Source organism: Rissa tridactyla, chromosome 7 (genome assembly GCF_028500815.1).
Source record: "Rissa tridactyla isolate bRisTri1 chromosome 7, bRisTri1.patW.cur.20221130, whole genome shotgun sequence".
Lineage (NCBI taxonomy): Eukaryota > Metazoa > Chordata > Aves > Charadriiformes > Laridae > Rissa > Rissa tridactyla.
The window spans coordinates 4,606,588-4,624,366 of record NC_071472.1 but is presented as its reverse complement, the minus strand read 5'-3'; the positions used below and the strand labels follow the sequence as shown (position 1 = coordinate 4,624,366).

General features: G+C 40.4%; 1 protein-coding gene across 19 annotated transcripts in view; it reads right to left on the bottom strand.

Annotated features, from left to right (window-relative positions):
• The window catches only part of GTDC1 (glycosyltransferase like domain containing 1), a 322,827-nt gene extending 305,800 nt beyond the window's left edge, over positions 1-17,027 (bottom strand). For 15 of the 19 annotated variants that reach the window (XM_054208204.1, XM_054208201.1, XM_054208211.1 and 12 more), the window contains exons 1-2: positions 16,945-17,001; positions 7,185-7,305 (exon numbers count right to left, since the gene is read on the bottom strand). The gene's annotated coding sequence lies outside the window, so the exon portion shown is untranslated. Of the gene's footprint in view, positions 1-7,184; positions 7,306-7,338; positions 12,541-16,944 lie in introns of those variants that run through there. The other 4 variants (XM_054208197.1, XM_054208195.1, XM_054208199.1 and 1 more) reach the window with 3 other exon arrangements.
• Positions 17,028-17,779: the final 752 nt, after the last annotated feature.

Sequence of the window (17,779 nt, the reverse complement as noted above, 5' to 3'; positions counted from 1 at the left end):
GGCAAAGAGCTGACTTGCAAAAATACACAATGTTTTCAACCTCTTCCCACTACTTCACATTTTCTGCAGCAGCTCTACTAAGTCCTTGACCATACCTCAAATATCTGGTTTCTCTACATCTTTCAGTTCTGAAAAGTGATCCCTGCCCACCCGACCAAAAACGGTCCTTCAATGGATCTTAAAGTTATTTGGAATGCTTAAAGACAATGCCTCAGTCTCTTGTTTGGATGCTATAAAATGTTCTTGAGAAGTTTTTTGGTAAAGTCTTGTTAGCAGAAGCAAGAAGCTCAAACAGCATTCAACTTTTAAAACAACTGTCAACAGGCCAAAGTCCTAGCCTCGCATCCCAAGACCTGAACTATACACCATCTCCCGGAGCATAATGAGATTAACCAAATCTTGAGGACCGGACACATTTAATTCTTTGTGCACCACAGACTACAGAACAATTAAGAGTCTGGAAACAGAAAACTGGCTTAAGCTGAAGTTACACATTGGGTGGGAAGAATGTCTTTGCCCACAGGAAAGCATGTAAGTATCTATCGTAACATATTTTAAATAGATTTATATTGGATTAAAAACAGAATTTTAAATAGACTCTGATTGCCATAAAAAGCATACTTTCTATCTGGGTAACTCCCCACGCGTAAAAAAGCCCCACAGATTCCCCACACAGAATGTGTGTGCTTCAAGTTGTAGAGCTTTAGGCCGCTACAATATACTAAATAAAACTCATAATATAATGTTCTAATATTGTCTTTATAGTTAAAAACAATACTGGCAAATGTGTACCAGGTTACACACGCTAAGCAGTTCAAGTGATAATCACAATGATGAATGTGTAATCTAATGCCCATTCACTTTGATTTATATGAATCATCATACGAAAGTCTCGCAGATCCATTTTAAGTCAATAGGAAGGATCACATTTTTCTTGGCCTGAATCAGTGTTCCGTCTAAACTTAGGCATTTCATATTTTTTTTTTTTGTGTGTTAAACAGAATCAGTCTTCGCACATAGTTAAAGATGCCTGGGGCTGCACAGTCCTTTGCAATCTCAGCAACTGGCCCTATCATTCCCTGTGATAGTCTTGCTGAAAAAAATAAGATCAACCAAATCTTCCCCTGCCCTTCCAGCTGCGGGAGAAACAGATCAGCCTATTCTTTACTTCAGAAGAAAAGGCCCTGCAAAGGTCAACCTTTCATATGAAATACAGATCATTAACACTGAATACAGAACTACTTAGATTCTTGCTTTTTGTTTGTATAACTGGGATTCTATTGTATCTATTTCAGAATGCTCTATACTTTGTTTTTCATATATATATACACACACACACGCCAATGTCTTGCCTTTAAAACTCATTTATAATGGAAGGCTTGCTTACTGAATCAGAAAGAAGCCACCCAATGTCTCAGTCATTGCTCTTATTCTCAAAGTATCATGCTCATGAACAAACTGCAATTCATCAAACAAGCTTCGCTGTAGCCCGCCTTGAATGCAAAAAAAACCCAAAACAGTAAACCACACAGTATGGATGGGAAAACGTAGGTGCGGAGTGCCAGCTGCCTAACTTGTGTTATTTATTTTTACCACAAGCCACAGCTATGCTAGCTGTCCCATGGAGAGAGACAGTCTTCTCCTCAAGACTGTTAATTCTCTTCTGGAATATGAAATCTAAACCAAAAACCTCATACTGCAGCATCTAAGCCTATGCAGTTTCCATGCAATGCTTGAAAAATGTGTTTAATCCAGGGTTTGGTCCACATCGAACAAGGCGACAGTCTGACACATCACCCTTACTTCAAATCTACCTTACACACAGAAAAGGACTGATTAGTTATGTCAGCCCCCATTACAAAATAGCAATACTGACAGATAAAAAAGATACGTTATTTGTGGGAAGGAGAAGAGGTGTGGGTTGCAATCGGCTTGTATCAGACCAGTCAAGTCACATTATGCTACCTGATGCCACATCGCCAGGCGTTGTAAAAGCAAGCCTGTCTCAGGCTTGTAAATCCCTTAGTCTACAGAAGGCCCTGCAAATAAAATTAAATTAAATTTAAAAAAGACTACAAAAGCCAACAGGCTTTAAAAGTTTACATCGAGCTTCCAAAAGTCAACAAAGCGTAGCATTTTTACTTAAATTCCTGAATGACACAAAGATATTTTTTTCCTCCCAATCAAAACCCATTTCAGTAAAATTTGCGGCAAACAGATCAATGTTTTGTTTTTACATTTTGAGACTGTGTTAAGAATAAAATTGCTTCCTTTGAATAAGACTCGCAAAATATAGGAGAATATGTGGAGTTTACACAGAAAAAGATTCAGGATTAAGGGACAGAAGCATCACAGTACTATTAAGAAGTACAGACAAAAAAAAATTTGCCAAGCAAATACAGGAAACTTCCAGAGTTTGTAAAGCATGTTTATGGAAACATGGAAATAAGCATCCTCATATTTTGTCAGGACGAAGATACCACTGAATCAAAGCTTGACTTCCCTGGCTCCCTTGATCGTTAAGTGATGAAAACGGAAGTTATGAAAAACTGTAATCAAGTTTCATAAGAGTGAACGTGGGAAAGTGGTTATTCGTGTATTAAAATCCTGGGGGAGAGACGGTGGGATCGAAGGCTCACACTAAGAAGCTGAAAATATAAAAAATTTTCACCCTCTGACCTTATATGCGATGCAACGCTTGGAAACAAGGGACACAGCTACAGCCAGGAGGGCGAGAACAAAACCATATTATCTGTGGGCAGCCATAGTTGACGACCACTACTACTCCAAGTTCTACCTTACAATCTTGTGAGAACAAGTCATGGAGGGTGTTTTCTATCCACATCTCTTAAATGACTGGGATTTAAGGACCCAGTCACACTTCTGATCTCAGGGACTACCAGCTAAGGCCTGAAACCTCATAAAACATTTATGTCTCTTATTCCATACTACAGAGACACAACAAAAGGACCTCATCAGAAGTAGGGTCCTCCTCCTTGACAACACAGTACACTACTGTGTGTCAAAACAACGTCATTGAGACTCAACCTCCCACACATCCATTACTGCCTGCAACCTGCTCAGCAGAATGACCTGCTTGGAAGAGGACATTTCATTACATCTTCTCATGAGTCAGGGCCAGAGAGAGATACACACACTCAAAATGGAGACTTAAAAAAAATATAGCAATTAAATATCCAGTATCCCATAACACTTTCATATACTATTCCTTGGCTGGAAATAAAGCTCAGTAACGTAGAGAATTTATGATTTCTATTGACAACACAAAATAGCTTTGTGTACTAGAGACTGAATGGAACCATACCCATTTGCTTTCATGCAAACTCTCCCACAGCATGAGTGACACGCAAACACAACACGTAACAGAAAGATTATGTGTACAGGAAGACATTTGACTTATTCATAAATGTGTCCAAGTCCTAACTAGAATAAAATCATTTGGTTCCCGAGTCCCCAAAAGGACACAGCTACATTAAATGATGAGAACACCAAAGCCAAACTACCACCTTGAGAAATGCCTTACCAGTTTGCACTCACCTTCTCCGTTTTTGCAGAGGCGAAATGCAGAAATTGCATCCAAAGAATTATAATTTGTGACCTTTTAACATAAATGGTAATTTCTTAGATGAGTTTTTTTTATATATTCCATCCCATGTTCTTCCAAATAAGAGCTGCCCAGAAATACTTTGCATGAAAAACTAAATGTTCCCAGTGACAACTCTGATCACATCATTCCTTGCACATGAACATTAAAAGATTGCAACAACAGCAAAACACACTAGTTGGTCTTATAACTTCAAGACTAAATCCTAAATATAGTACATTTTCAAATTGTCTTTCCTAAAATCTAAATAATATGTTCATCGCTTTAACCAAAAGCTAACAAAGTACAACTTGTATTGTGCTGCAGGCCATAAAGTGAGTGTTCTTCGTCTGTATCATGGATGGATGAAAATGAAAAGTAGTTTTTGAAAATTTACAACAGTTCTGACACTACTGCGTGTTCCTCATTACACATTATTCCTGTCTATTTATTAGACTTACTCCAGACTTTTTACTACCTTCAAAAAGATAGTTTTCATCAATTCTTCTTATCTTTATGTTAACCACAGGAAATTGCACAGAATATGGACCGAAGCCCTGGCTGAAAAACAAGGAGCAGGGATAAGAGAAGGACCCCAGCGGCTGCTTCAGTCAGGCTGGAGAAGCTGTAGTTTAAAAGTAACATTTCATAATGAATTTTGTCTTCAGCACAGTACTCGGGTGATGTTTTCTTATTATTTGCCTATACAAAGGAACCACTCTGCTATATGAAAAAAGTGTCCAAGTAAGGGGATATTACTAGAAGCCCTCCCTCCTCTATCTTTGACTGATGCATCTCCACCTGCACCGCTTCCAGTGCTTCACAGCAGAGAGCTAGACTTTGCTGGTGAATCCTATGGAATTCTTCATTTCTCTACCCTAAAGAAGCCTTCCTCAAAATTAAACTGTTCTTATACCTGAGACTGGATATTGCCAACGTGTGCTAAATGGCCTTACGATACAGCGTTTTGAACAAGTTAGAAACAGGAATAACATCTGACCGTGCAGCTACTTAGGGGAGCCATCACGACTGCAAACGCTGCCTACTCCTACAAGCAATGAATTTTCTATACAACACCTGAGGCGGGGCAAGGAGAGGAGCTTCCCAGATGATCCCAGAATGCAAAGGCAGAGGCAAAAACGTAGTTTGTCACCACATGCAACAAAGTGTTGCAAGAGGGGGAGCAGACTGAGCCATGACCTTTCTGCAAGCTGCCGTGGCTCAAACTTACAGGTAAACCAACATCAGACATACGTGACTGCTGCTGTTTTCAAGGACTGATACTTTAAAGGCTAAAACCCCTGTTGCTAGCAAAGCCCTTTGCTAAGATTTTCTTTTCTTCAGATACTGTTTGCTCTGGGATAACAGAAGGAGCTTCAAACTTAGGTGATTCTCCAGAGGACTCTAGGAAACCCCTGGAGATCTTGCAAGATGCTGGACACTAATACCAGGGTATGAAACGCCTACACTGCAACAAAGATGATGTTAAACACAACGTCCAAGCTTGGACATACAATTAAATGTCCCAGAATCAGAAGCCCAGGGCCGTATAGCTTGAAGTCACACAGGAATTACTTGCGAGTTCACTTCTAAGATTTCATCCTTACAGAAATGCATCCAGTCAAATGGCAAAGCAAGCATGGACTTTGCTGGCAACTCTCAGGACTCCCTAAATGCTCCCTCATGGATTAAAACCACATACAGTCTCCAACACCACCAATAAAATCTTTATATAACAGCATCCCACAAATTCTTCCAATTCATTTTTTGCATATATCCATGTGTACAAAGACTTTATGTGGATACATGAAAACTCAGTGAAATAAACCTAAGATGACATGAGCTGCAACACCAGATTTTTTTTTTAACTACATGGAAGAATCAAACCAATATTTCTGTAATTTGTTTTCCCACTATTTAAAATGGATCTGTACACCTTCTTTATGAAATTAGCTGAGTAGTAGTCAACTCATCACAACATTTTTCAAACACTTATCACCACGCACTGCTGATAAGAACCTTTCATCCTATAACCCCTAAAACTTTTCCTCTCAAAGCAAGATACAAGCAGAGGCTTAGTCACTATTCACATAGAATTACATAAGTTTTCAGAGCAGTTCACCAAAAATTCGAAAAATATATTATTATTTCCTCAAAGCAAAATAATACACTGCACTGGGAAGACATTTGCTCTCACTACTTAATAACACTTGTTATATACCTGAAGGGGTTTCTTAACCCAAATCTCCCCAGCAACACTGGGCTGTAACTACGCTGATTAAATCAGCTTCACATGTGTTAAAAAAAAAAACAGAAAGCAAGAAATAAAGGTAGAGTCTTAATGTATCAACAGCTTCTTCTGATTTCATAGACCACATTAAAAGAATAAACACTGAAAATCCTGGCCACACATTAAGACAATTCTTACACGCAAACAATTTGATAATGTAACATTGTGTATCAAGCCAGTTTTTTCATAAATTATGATCTAAACAGAATACTAGTCAATTCACCAAAAGATATCAAAGATATCCCTTTATTACAAATGATCCAAGTATCCCCCTTGAGGCTATGGCTATCAGAAAGCATTTAGTTAGCTCCCAAGCCAATATTTTTCGTATCTGTTTTATTATGAAACTGTAACACATTTTCAATAACTTTTAGCTTTGCTATACAGAGCAACAAATAATTTCCCAGAACCCTTTGGAAAATCTGACATGCGAAATGATTCTCTAGTCAACTTGTGTATTATTAAGCTGAAAAAGACCTTATATCAGATCATTGGAGGGAATGGAAAAGTATTGGAAGCTTCGGGACAGATGGACGAACTTCAGGTCATATAAAATACTACCAAGGCTGTATTTGAAGAAAAATGTGAAAGTTTGTGAAAGTGCCCCGGGTGAAAATACTTTGTGTTGCTAAGAAACATCATCCCTGATGATGGATGAATTAAATTGTCTCAGTTAGTAGAGCCAACTCCAGGCATCCCTCGTTTATTAGTAGAACGTTTTCTTGTGCTGGTAATTTATTTCAAACAGCCACATACAAATAAAAAGCCCTACTTTTAAATGAAACTGAGAATTTCAAACTTCCGTAATTAATGCTAGAGAACAGAACAGAGTTCACATCTTGAACAGAATTTAATAACTACATTTTCGAAGTTTACATTTGTAAATGTAATATTAATACATCCAAACGATTAAGAACTTATTTTAGGATAGTCTGCAATGAAATACACTGTTCAACTTCCAAAATTACTCTATATACAATCCGGTGAAAAATAAAACTCTTCAACTATGTCTGAGTACCAAACAACATAAATATTCAGGTAATCAAATTTTAAACATCACTGAGAGAAAAGCATATTCATTTGTCCTGTATTGTTATGACGACACCAACATAAAAGCATGGAGGAAATAATGCAAACCACCTGCTTTTCTCATTTGGAAGTTGTCTCCGTGTTCCTCTCTTAATCTCTTACTTACAGGCTGTTTCTTCTGCAGAACCTATTTGTGAACTCAGAGCAGTATATCTTTATTTCTGAAGTACACGTTTTCTGCTGAACTCCCACAAAGCATACCTGTTTCGTCTGCTGTGCACTGTGTTAAGCGAAGTCCTTTCAAAAAGGTTCTAGCTGGAGCAGAGGAAGGCCACCGGCTCACCTCTTCCCACTGGCTGCACAAGGGGCCAGACAAGCTCTCCTGGAAGGGGAAAGAAAAGCAAGCACATCTCACCTGGCACAGCCTTCAAGAGCAGGAGGCAACAGCAAAGGCGAAGCACAGCAAGCAGGGAGCCCCAACGTGAGCAGGGGAGTCCTGAGATCAGAAAGCAGACGTATGACTGCTGCTCAGAGATGATGGAAAAGGGCAGTTTTCTTAGTAACTCAGACAGGAATACGCAGGATTTTATGCCACCCAGAAACCAACACAGTTGTTGCACTGAGAGTAAACCAACGGCAAAGACCCACTCTGCAAGCACACAGTTAAAGACAAGAATCATTAAAGAAAATTTATTTTAATTTGTCCGATGGCAAGGCTTTGGGGTTTTTCTTCCTATTACTCTAGATCACATTCTAATGAAGACTCCAAGCTAGAAGTCCCAAGTTTTAGCACTGGAGAGTTCAATTTAAGGAAAAAGGTGAAAAATCCTCTATTAACTGTTCTTTGGATCCCATCACAGCTTCCAAGTCAGAAAGTACCATCCACAGTTATGTGTTAAGGCCACATACTCAGCTAGTCAATATACAGAGGCAACCATAGAAGCTCTTCTTCCCAAATAATACCACCACAGAGAAGAGTTACCACTGGAGAGTCTGAGAAGTAGTATTTAATAATGATACCAATTTGGCTGCACTATAGGAGATGTGCTTCCCGTGGGCCTAATAAGGAGGAGCTTTACAATCTAAGCAGAAGCATTTTAAAACCTCAAAGAACATGTCTTATCTGCACCACTTCTGCTTCTGGAATCCCAGAAATCCTGAAGACAGAAGGCAGATCGGACTGCAGCTTTCCCAGGCACAGATGTTGCAACCACATCTGCCTTAACTGTAAGCCACGGTCCTTGCTATTATCTGACTCTAGCAGCATCTCTGAGTTACTTCAGTTTTAGAAACATCAGTGTAGAGGATAAGATAAAGTGTTTCTGATCACATCAGGTACACTAAAACACTGACACAAAAGAAAAACACCTGCAGATCACGTTCCAAGCCCACAGCATGAAAGAAAAGGTTTTGAAGTAGAGATACCCTTTCTTCTACTCCTCCCTTGTCTACCTGATTCACAAAATAACACTTACTTCAAATAACGAGACCTGTTTGATCAAAGATATTTTTTTAAAGTGTTGATCTAGCAGCCATGAAGATTGACCATTCGTGTATGGAAGCATCTCAAGTTGCTCAGACACAGAAGCATGCACATGTATATTTATCCAATTAACTACAGGTGATTACACATCTCTGAGGATCTGCACCTACCACCAAACCAGGTGTGCAGATCCATGTAAACATTCTCCGAGCTTTTTTCTTTTATCTCACTGAAGATTCTCTCCCTAAACCCCTACAGCTACAAGATGTATGACTTAATTTGTCCAGTTCCAGGCTCCCAAGATGGACACGAACATACCCAAGTCTTTGGGGCAAATAGCCCCAAAGACAATAAAGGGGTCAGAGCACAACCCAGCCAGTCCGTAACTGGACTAAGTGATTAACAGCAGAACTGAAGCAGGGGGTTTAATAATGAATTGAATGCAAAAAGTAAAAAATTAAGTTAAATTTGTATTAACAGGAGCATCATATGCAAAAGATGGTAAGATTTATTCATCACTGATACTGACTGAGGCTGTCTATCATGTTCAGGTCCAGATAGAGATGTAGGAAACCTAGAAAAGCCCAGAAGAAAGCCTAAGCAATCAGGGAAAGTTAAAGGGAAATGGGCTGCCGAGTACAGAAAAAAAGGTGAGTAAAGAAAGAGGGTGTAAGCTTCAAAATAGGTTAACAGCAATTACAAAAACAATGCTCATGTCCCACTACTGCAATATCCACAGCAGAAAAGACAAACAAACAAACAAGAAGCTTAACAGGTTAGGGAAAAAATTAGAATAGTATTTGAAGAAACATGCAACCTCTAGGGATAGCTAAACAACAGACTAATTACAGAGGGGTTACACAAATCTTCGCTAATTGTTTTTAAGACCTGGTAAAATGTCAGAAACCATCTATACATATCTGTCTGGCTTTACGATGAACGTTATATGCTCACACATACAGTACAGGGCCTTAACGTAAAGTGGAGGACCTCCAGAGATCGGTTTTCCTTTTCTAAACCTAAAGGCTGTACAAGTTTAGGCTCCTGCCAGGCAAATCAGCAGGTGACCAGACTGCTCCTTAGAGCTCCAAGCAGGCTTTTGATATCTCTTTTTTCTAAATAGCCAAGGCAGCCTGTGATTGACAATTTTCTATCACATCAAGCATGCTACCTTAAATATGAAGTACTCTGAATGATCCACCAGGGAAATAAAGTACAAAGAAGGCAAAGGCAACCGATCCCGGGAATCCACTCCTGAGAAGGAAATCAAAACTGCCAAATTGGGCAAGGATGGGCAGCCCATTAGTATCTAAAAATACAGGTAGTTATTTTTGCTTCTAGCACCTACAATAAATAAGCCTTAATAAAAAGGAGTATTTAATAAAGTACTTAAGAGAAATAAGGAGGGAAGGTTTGACGTTTCTCAGCAGTATGAAAGGAAATGAGGTAGAGTCAGAGCTAATTCTCCTTATATAATTTCACATGGAATGATTAGTTCTGCCCCAACAGTAACAGCTTTCCAGAGGGTCCTACTTGTCGCCAAGATTGCATACAGATGCTGTAAGTGTAGCTTCCCTATTCTCCACTGACAACCAACTTAAAAGGCCAATATAATATTCATTTTACTATAGAATGAAATTCACAGCATGAATAGTAAAATAATGTCACAGCTACCATGAAACTGCAGTTGCTTGTTGGGGGTTGTGACTTTTAAAAGTTTAATCATGAAACAGATTCATAACGAGGAAGATGCAAAGTAGCTTTCTGCTTTAGCACTGTCCTGCGGTCATTAAGGATGTCGAAGAGCTGCACCAGCTGTGGTCTGACAAGAGGGCCAAGGCATGGAGGAATACTCATGTCACATGCTCATGCTGATTTTTTTTTTTTTTTTAAAAAAAAAGGCAGGTTTTCAGTCATTACTGTGCTGATTGCCCCCTCTCTCAAGCCTGATTAGGAAAGACATTCCACATGCACAGGGATGCTGAAGGTGGTGGAATTCCCTAAGTCACCTGGGTCACTTCTGGGTGAAATACCAATTACTGGCAATTCATCTCAATAAGGCCAACAAAAGAACCCTGTAAGAGACATCACTCAGCCAAACGGTGAACACATCACACAGATAATCCTAAAACTCTTTGCAAAAACTTGTTACAGGTACTACTACTTTTAAAAAGCACTGTAGCATTTGGTATTTAATCCTTGAAGAGATGCTAGTAAAAAAACCATATTCAAGTCCAATGTTCCAGCTCAGCTACTTCAAGTTTTCCTTTAAAAAAATATACTGTTTTTTAAAGGATATATATAAATATACATTTTTCCAGGGAGAGATGACCTACGTTAGTAAATTTAACCATCAATAAAAAACCTAAATAACTCCCTGGAACAGCATGCCAAATACTAAGAACTTTAAATGTGTGTATTTTTTGCTTATTAGCACAACCGTTTGTTTTATAAAAGATCTACGGATTAAATACAAAGCACACTATTAGTTTTAGGCACAAGAACAACCAATTTTTTAATGCCTTGCCAGAAATAATGACTAATTAGGCCAGCACCACTCTACAGTCATTTCCATAAATCCTGCCTTTACATTTAAATCACAACAAAAAAGAAAACTGACTTAGTGATAACAAAAGCATATACTTCTTGTTAAAGTTGTCTTAAAACAAGTTAGTCTCTAAAGCCACCAGGAAGATGCTATTGTTTATTTGGAGAACCTGAATTTATCTCAAACCACAAAGCTATACCCAGAAATTTACTGGATTAAACTGCACTCCAGTTGACAGACAAGGTGAACAGCAACACTTTAAACTGGGAAATCGCAAAACACAGAATTTCACAGAATACTGACAGATTACTTATTCTGCAAAGTCATCCTATAGCACATTCCCCATGTAAACCTTGAAACCAGCCAGAGTATAAACGACACAGTATGTTCAAGTACTTGTTGAATTTTTGTTTTCTGGAATATTTGTATGTAAAGTAAATATCAAAGCAGAAAGATATATATGAAATATGACACTGAGCATCAGATGAAATGAGGATGTGTACTTCAATTAAAAGATTTTAATTTTTATATTACGGTAATTATGGTGCTTCTGAGAAAGCACTTATTTAATTACAGGCAGCAGGCAAGACGGTTATAAAAAAATACCTTATTTTCACAATGCAACATGGACTTTATTTCTATTTTATTTACGAAGGTGTCGCTCAGTAAATAAACCACGATGAAAACTAAAGCAAGATCTACATTGTCAAATAATCCAAAATAATGTCATTAATGTGAACTCTGAGGTTGTTTTTTTTTCACCAGCCAATTTGGCTGGAAAGAACAGGAAGAGGATATTTTTCTAAGAGTTAGTCCTATCTTCACTGTTCTTTCTCCCAAATATTCTGCCGCTACAGTCACATCCCATCATTGCTCTAGCTAATTGCTCCATGCTGAGTTTTCAGCATTCCCAAACATTTACCCTTGCATGTATGCACAAAGCTTTGTGATATTCTGGAAGTTCTTCTATATAAAGGCTTTACAACAGTTCTGTTTCTACTGCATATGCATTATTAGGCTTTAGGACGATGAACCAAAAAATCTCAGTTCTCTGAAAGAGATGCATCTCTGTCTTTTCAGATTGAGCAAAATACCGAACAGCAACAGCAAGGTCTTCATCCTTCATTCCAACACACTTGACCACCGAATTCTGGCAGGGTGAGTAATGCCCATCATGGAACATCAATTGAGTCAATCTTCCATCCCAGAGAAGGAATAAAAGACTGCATCATATTAAATCTGCATCTAACTACTTAGGCGTGAACTTAAGGGGTGTGGGGTTTTTTTCCTCAATGACAGCTTCTAATAATGATTATGAAAGAAATCTTGCACTCCGGATAGTATTTTATTCATCAAGACCACGATCACCACCAGTTTTCTGTTGCCAGAGGCAAGGCCAAAGTAACCTTTTTAAGGGCCACTGTTGTACCTCTATGAGGAAAACATTCCCACAATATTTATAGCAATACAATACTTGTACTACTGAGCATCATTAACACAGACAACCTGTTGCACAAACAAGGCACCTGACTACCCAAAAATAAACTTGCAACAAAACTGGAAAACAGCATGTAAAGCCACGCTGGTCACACTGTTGTATAGACCGCATACGTAAAGATGTTTTCAGGTGCAAAACTAAGTAAATTCCTCTTTTTCTTTTCAACCTAACATTAATGTTTTTAACAATTTTTTTATAACAATTCAGTAAAATTAAGGTATGAGGATCATATTAAACCCAGTTACATTGGAAGTGCAAACAAGAAAACTTCCACTAATCACATATATATCAAATTTTGCACGTTTGATGATACATAAACCTACCCACATGCAAATATCTAAATCAAAGTTGCTTATACAGCACTTTGGGATTTTTGTGCCTCAACTGTTTGCATCCTTTCTGTGTCTTAACCCTAAGAAATAATTATTCAGGGAAAAAAACAAACCACACTTAGTACCTGGACTTGCCTGCTTTCTTCCATATTCTGCATTTCATCCTTAACTTTACATATTTCACTGTTAATTTTAGACATTCTTCCAGTTCTCAGTCAGACATCAAAGAGCTACTTATACCCAAAATACCAGCAATCTGAAATATTGTCATTTATAACTTGAAAAGATCTTTGATTTCTTGCCTACAGGAAATACTGTGGCTCAAAAATAAAACATATATATATGTTCTCATATAAGCATATATATGGGGTCCAAATGCAAATCCAGGATTTTGGATAATAGACTGTTTGGAGACATGGTTTTCACATTTAGATTTCGTACTCTGTCTGGTACTTCACACATTTATTTTTACTTCCACATCTGACGTGCAGCAATATGGCTAGCTAAGGTGTACATTTAAGACATACTTTGATATATATCTATTCAGAAGTAAAATTCACACTGGGGTGTGTGTCCTTACAGCACTAAGGCACCGCTTCCCCACTGCTAACTGCACCGCTTACTGATGGCTGGGGGCAGGGGAAGGCAGGCTCTCTGGAGCCCCTCGTTAACAATTCTGCCACCAAAGATTAAGATGATTTTCCTGCTTTACAAACTTGGTAGAGAACGTTTCTCACATACAAATGGAAAAAAAAGACATGGTAGCTAACATATTTCTAAAATGCCTGCTGCGTGTGTTCCAAAGAACTTTGCCTATATATATATATTTAGAATTTGTTCTCCATTTTTTCAAATTTTGTTAAATTAATATTAGTAAGTTATACATCTAGTCCCAGACAAACAAGATATTCTTTTCAAGTTTGCCTATCATTTCTTACTACTCTCACTGCATAATGGCTTGTGTCTCAATCAGCGGTACACTCAAATAGTCAACATTAAGATCCATTATTTATTCCAACATCGCTAAAAATCTAACCTTAAAATATACTCTCAGGGTACTTCCTTACAACAGGATACAATTCTGTTCACACAGGAATATGTATATTCTATATGTTTCTTCTGAGCACATAGTTTAGGATCCAATTTACACAGAAGCATAAGTTCTTTAACTGAATTATTTAACCAGGTAAGATCTCAAGTCTTTGGACAAGGCTTCCTCTTTGCAACTGCAAGAGCTAATACAAGAGAATATTCTACATTAAATATTTGCTTATCAACTCCAGCAGGAGAAACATCTTATCTCGATGGCTCTCCCAGTCTGAACAATATAGGACTGTATTGTACAAACATACTCCGATCTTGTGAAGCCAAACAATGCAGTATATATTTTTTTTCTTTTTTACAAGTTAGATTCCAGCCGGACACACAAACAGTAAGGAATTTAAATAGAGCAAGTGCTTCTAAAACTACTGGCCTGCTCTACACTAGGAAGCACTTGGCATGTCACAGCTTACAGCTGCCATCCAGTTTTTGCCCAGTTTATCCCAGGAGCCCTGAGTAAAAAAGGAGGACACTGGTAAAGTGTTGTTTTGATGATACAAACGTCTACTTAAAAATTTTAGAAATTTTCACCAGTGCAGGATACTTGTCAGGGACCACAAACCTTCACTGTTCCAACCAAAACAGAAAATAACAGAAGTCCATGATGTCAACTCAGTCAGAGGCCTAAAATACTCAAGGCATGTGGCTCTTCTTTGAGCTATGGGCAACATCAAACGCTGCAGTTGTAGGGTGCAGAAAACATTTATAAAAAGCTAAACCAGGAACTTTTTTGTTTTCATATTCTCAAATTTTATTGAGCAGAAATGTTTGAGGATAGTTTATTACTTTTACCGGCCACTCTAAAATGGGCCTCCAGCCAAACAGGTCTTTAAAATATGTCTATATTTTAGTTTTAAAACAACATTAAGGAAGTTGTATAACTTTTACATTAGAGTCTAAGTGACTTAGCAGCAAAAGTGACACATTTCAGCTGTAACACAGGCACTTTGCGAGCTACAAGCATGGCTTTTGCAACAGTACCAGTCACACTTGATACTGATCCTAACACAAGAGATATCCACAGGAGTTAATTAACAGCTGTTTAACTCATGGCAAATTCCAAAAGACTGAAATTTGGGAGATGTTTGCTGGTATCATATTAGTGACTCCTGTGCCAAACTCTGTCCCGCACTCAGGCTAAACTCTGCAGGACAAGACCAATCCACTACGTGCTGTTCTTGCCTTCACAGGGCCTTACTACACTCCTACAAGTGTAATAATTGACAGTAATTGCAACAATACCATCACAAGAGAATTCAAATTACGCATTTACCAGTGGAGGGATGAATTTTGTGCCACACTTGTGAGGCACCAACACCTCAAGCTGGACAGTGGGTTTGCTTCCTGGGTTTTCCCACTGCCATTGAGTGGCCAGCTAAGAATTAGATGGGGCAACCATGGAGAAAGTTTGTCAAGAGATATTGCACTACTGAGAGCAATCCTCACCTTTTTATGCGAAGTAGGCATGCAAATCCAAAAAAAAACCTAGCACTGTATTAAAAAAATCATGCCCTTAATTGATTTATGCAATCGGGATTCATAGCATATAAACATGTCAGAAAGTATTCCTCCAATGTATTTTACTACGCCTAGGAAAAAAAAAAAAAAGATGAAGCAAGAAGAATAAACTCTACATTAGGTCTTGAAAGCTCCAATTAAAATTCAATATTGTACTTTGTATGGAAGCTCTTTACATGAAAACCCTGTCATGGTTAAGATTTAAGGTTAACCAGGTTAATAGAATCCAATAAAACAGCTCCATTTAATTATGCCAAACCATCATTATAAGCCACACTAAAGTCTGCTACTCATCTTTACCTGACTATTGGGCTAAACTCCGAATCCTGGCAATGCGCACCCACTTCTCGGCAACCAGGAAATCCTACCACAAAATAAACTTCAAACTCTTTCCCTTGCTTTCTTAAAAAAAAGTGCATGCATTTGCACCTCAAATGGTTTCTTCCCTCCAGCCTGCTACTCCAATCATCACACAGTCATGTGCTAAAAGATTTGTGCAGACCTGCCAAGTCTCATTCATCCCAGACACACTTTTCCTAAAGTTCGGATTCGTTTGCAAAGTATATTTAAGCAGTTCCTCGGCTACAAAGTCTTCTGTCAGGTGGCCTTTTTAGCTTAATAACAACAAAAATCTGAAAATCTACACATTTTGCAAAATTAGAGTGTTTTGGTTTGTTTTTTTTTTTTCTTAACATTTTTGTTTTCCTTGTTCTATGAAGCATGACACTATGCCACCACAAAGGTTACAATTTTTCCTGATGGTTTTACCAGCAGAACTATTTATACATAATAACGCTTTAATTGTGCTGAAGTGACACTTGGAATGAAACTGGGTGCAAATTTTGCAGCTCACTTCGTAACTCCTCATGGAAAGCAGTCCCTACACCACACGGTTTGTGTTTAAAACAAAAATAAGGAGCGCCTTTAGAAAATAACTCCCACACAGGCGTTTTAAACGCTCAGGGATCCGGGGGGGATGAAGGCTGACTGAGGCCTGGTGGGCGGGACACGGGCTGAGGGGGGCCCGGGCTCGGCCAGGCCTCGCTCCCCTCCCCGGGCCCTGCAGCCCCGCGTCCGCCGGGGCTGCCCATGAGGAGACCGGGGGAAGGGGCCGCAGGCCGTCCCCGCCCGCCTCCCCCGGCCCCGCGGAGGCCGAGGCGCGGGCAGCCATGTTAGGGCCGCCGGGGAGGCGGCACCCGGCGCCGGCAGCGGCTGCTCCCCGGGGAACGGCCCCTTCCCGCCGAGGCCGGGGCCGCGGAGCCATCTTAGGAGAGGGGGGGCCAGGGCGCCGGCTGTCCCCGACAGCGCCTCCGCGCCGCAGGTGCCGGGCAGCCGCCTCAGGCGCAGCGCGTCCGGCGGCGGCCAGGCGGCTGCCCTCGCCTCCTTCCCCCGCCCAGCGGAGCGGGGCTCGGCGGGCCGGGCTTCCCCCCGCCTCCCCTCTCTCCTCCCGCGGACCGCCGGCCCTCGCCCGCCCCGCCGCTCCGCGCTGACCCCTTCCCTCCCTCCCTCCTGCCTCCTTACCCCACCCAGAGGGAGCTCACCTCCTCCTCCTCCTCACTCCCGCCTGGAGACCGTCGGCACCGACGCGCCGGCGTCCCGGCCCCTCCCTCCCTCCCCTCGGCGCGCAGCAGAGCCAGCCTCTCCCAGCCGCCAGCCGGGCCCCCTCCTTCCTCCGCCCGCTGCCCAGGGACGGGCCCCGCCGCCGGCCCATCGCCCACCGACGGAGCCACCCTGCCCGCGGGGCGAGGGGCCCGGGGCCGCTGGTCGCCGCTTCTGTGGGGGAGGGCAGCTCCCTCCCAGCAGAGAGAGGTCTGGCCGCCCTCTGGGGCCCGGCTGCTGGACGAATGAAAACACAAAGGTGGTTTTTCTGAGGGAAGCAGGTGAAAAGAGAGAAAAACACGGCTGCTATTCGTTATATGCGAGTGGTAGGTGTGGTTTTTTTTCCCCTCAGAAATCAAGGGGTTTCAGGTGTTGGTACTCCTGGGAGAGGCCGGGCAGGTGTTGGTGTTACAGCCTAGTTTGGGAACCCTCTTCTCTGGCCACAGGGCCTAAGAAAAATAACCATAACAATAACAAACCTCTCCAGCAAAACTTTTCAGAGGAGTGTTCATCACCCTGACTCAATTTAGTGTGGAGTTATCTGTGGTATCTAGATGTAAATTGTGTTTTTTTAAAAAATCGGAAGTCAAAATGAGCAATACCTAATGGAGTGATGAAGCAAAATTTCCAAAGAGTACAGCTGTGAGAAGCATCAAGATGAGTAACTTGAGGAATTATGTATTTTTTTTCCCTACTCTGGCTAGTCGGTTATTACGAAAGAGTTGACGAGGAGGCTGATTTGCATGAGAAATACCTGCAGCATAATGGGGCATTTTG